The sequence below is a fragment of the Nicotiana tabacum genome, chromosome 4 (genome assembly GCF_000715075.1).
Source record: "Nicotiana tabacum cultivar K326 chromosome 4, ASM71507v2, whole genome shotgun sequence".
Classification (NCBI taxonomy): domain Eukaryota; kingdom Viridiplantae; phylum Streptophyta; class Magnoliopsida; order Solanales; family Solanaceae; genus Nicotiana; species Nicotiana tabacum.
The window spans coordinates 71,798,300-71,801,433 of NC_134083.1; the positions used below are offsets into that span (position 1 = coordinate 71,798,300).

The 3,134-nt window shown below is 32.6% G+C and overlaps 1 non-coding gene across 1 annotated transcript; it reads right to left on the reverse strand.

Moving 5' to 3' along the window:
* Positions 1 to 2,753: 2,753 nt before the first annotated feature.
* On the reverse strand, positions 2,754 to 2,860 carry LOC142180538 (small nucleolar RNA R71). The gene has a single exon (XR_012709156.1). It is a non-coding gene; the product is annotated as a small nucleolar RNA R71 (small nucleolar RNA).
* Between the last annotated feature and the right edge of the window lie 274 nt (positions 2,861 to 3,134).

The following is a 3,134-nucleotide window of genomic DNA, read 5'->3' on the forward strand; positions in this document are numbered from 1 at the left end:
TCTACCAATGAACCGGCAGCCGAGCCTCCCTTACAAATGTTCATCTACAGGGTGTGTTCGGTCGCGGATGACTTTAAGATCGAAAAACCCTCATCGGTGCAAGGCCGATGCGAGGCGGTATCTAGGTACATTTGCTCCATAACCAAGGTCGTCCTTCCTACGGTTCGTAAGGACGGCGGCTGGGCGGATAAGGACATAGTAATCCCCAAGCCCGATGACGACATTAATACCCATATGGAAGGGTATCTGAGTGTTTACGGTTCTCCCACTTCGACTGGTATTAAGTGATGAATATAAAATATTTACTTATTATATACTTTTAATATCCTACTTTAAATAATATACTTAAAATATATTTCGAATTATGCCTCTTTCTAACTATTTTTGTAGAAAAAAAGAAGAAAAAATTATAATTAACAGAAGAAAAAGACAAAATACTCGATGAAATTCTGCTATGGCAGGCACAAGAATTGAAATGGCAAGATGGAAGGATATGATTGAAGTTTGACGTATTCTAGCCCACATCTTTAGACGTATTCAAACTCCTATCTTGGACATATCGAAGCTCATATCTTCAAACGTGTCCAAGAGCATGTCATCAGACGTGTCCAAGCTCATATCTTCAGACGTGTCCAAGCTCCTAGTCTTGGACACATCTAATCATTTAATTCCTGCAAGACTTTTTTATAAATAGAATGCAAATTTGGCATCGGAAAAGGAGAGAGGAAGCAAGAGAACTACTTTTCTCTAAACTTTGGTCTTAACTTCTTTCTTTAACTATTTTATTTTCTTCTTGTAAACTTTTGGATTTTCTAACAGTATTGGTAATATTCTAGAATTCCTTTTTGTTGTGAGATTTAAATACTCCATAATGGAGTAATCTCGTTTGTTGGGATAGTTGATGAAGCTTGATAAATATTTTTATAATATTATTTCAGTTTTAATACATCCTTGGCTTGAAGTTTTCTTTTTATAATTCATACTGTGCTGAAATAATGGTTTCTAATTAGTCATTATTATCACTTCTATATATTTTCTTTAAGTTATTCTTATATTAATTTTGTAATTTTCATGGAGCAAAATTAATATATAATAACCAATGAATAAGATAGTAGAGTGAGAATAATGTTTTGTAAAACTCTTATTTCAAATCTATAATCTTGTTTGTCTCAATTTTAATTCTCACGGAAGAATTATTGTAGGCAAGATTACTGATTTTTAGTAAAAATATTCTCACAAAGTTTTTACTATCTTTTAGCACAATTCAGGCAAGAAAATATTTCGGTTTGATCGTCACTAGTTTTAACTCAATTAATTACATAACCTCACAGAGTGCTATTAATTGACTTTTTCTTAGTGAGCAATAAGTAATTATTCTTTAGAGAAATACCTGTAGAAATTGAGATTTTATTGTAATAATATTATCAAGTGAATTCAACGATTCCCAACACGTTTTAAATTGTGAATCTTTCGGAAGTTGTTTGTTTTGCTTTAAGTAATTAATAAGTTTTAAAACGTCACTCACCTTTCTTCAATTCGGTTCTCTCAAATAGTAGTAAAAATATTAAAGTCTGTAGCCTAGATTTACCAATCTATGTGGGACGCTATCATAAACTATACTAAAATTTGACTGAGTACGAGCAAAAAAATCCTATGCACATTGGTCTCGTTAAATTTTGGCGCCGTTGCCGGGATTGGCATAAGTCTACTTTAGATTAAATATTTTGTTACAAATTTGGGAACTTACTATTAGTATTATTATCTTTGTTATCAGTATTTACTAAATATTACTGTTGTAACTATTACTATTACAACTACTAACATCCTATAGAAGTGTTATTAGCATATATCCTTCTTATCATCATTACAGCATAGCAGTCACTATTATTAATACTAGTACTACTTGTAACTATATTCTATATTAGTATTATATTATCATTTTCCATCGTTATTTCTATTACTAATTACTGATTTCGTTTACCATTTATTTTTCATTACATCTATTGCCAATTAGTACTAATATAATTACTATTATCGTATACAATAATAATAAAATTATCATACTACTATTTTTTTATTTTTGTTGTCCTTGTTATTCATCACTTTCTTTTAATTGTTTTCTTTTAAGTACTACTACTACCACTTTAGGAGTTAAGTTCAATTTGTTTTTTAAGATTTTTGAGTAGTTTATGACCCGCTCTTCTACAAAAGAGTTGGTCAATTATGATCCTGAAATTGAAAGATCTCTTCGATTGCGCAGGAAAGGACAGGCATTATCTTCTCAAAGCATAGCTTGTGAAGGAATGGAGAATCAAGAAGTAGAAGAGCGCAACCCACTGGAAATTCCACCACCAGCCCATGTAGATAAACAATTTGATGAAGTGGCGCCAAGGCCAGTGAGATTTACTAGACCAGACCACTTCAACTGTGAATCTAGTGTCAGGAAACTCCCAGTGGCAGCCAACAACTTTGAAATTAGGACCGGCCTGATTCAAACAATTTAACAATCTTGTATCTTCACTGGAGATTCAAGTAAAAATCCACACCGTCATTTAATTGATTTTCTGAAACTTGTTGAAACTACTAAATATAATGGAGTATCTCCTAAAGCAATCAAGTTAAGGCTATTTCCCTTTTTTTTAAAAGGATACGCCAAGACTTGGTTGCGAAGTTTGCTTTAAGAATCTATTACCACATGGGATCAGGTGACTCAAAATTTTTTGAACAAATATTTTTCTCCAGCTAAAACCACAAAGTTCAGACAAGACATATCTAATTTCTTGCAGACTGACATTGAGTCAGTATATCAAGCTTGGGAAAGATTAAAGGCAATGTTAAGAAAATGTCCACGTCATGATATTCCTTAACATATGCAGTTGTATATTTTTTTATCACAGGTTAAAACCCTCTTCTAGAAATGTGACAGATGCAGATGCAGGAGGTTCTGTAATGGGAAAAATCACAGAGGAAGCATTGCTATTATTGAATGAAATTTCTGAGAATGCCATCCAATGGCCATCTGAGCGTGTAATCATCAAGAAGGCTGCTACCGTAAATCAGGCAGACGCTTTAAATACCCTAACACAATAAATTATTTCTTTGGCACAAAAGTTTGAATCTTTTCAGGTGATACA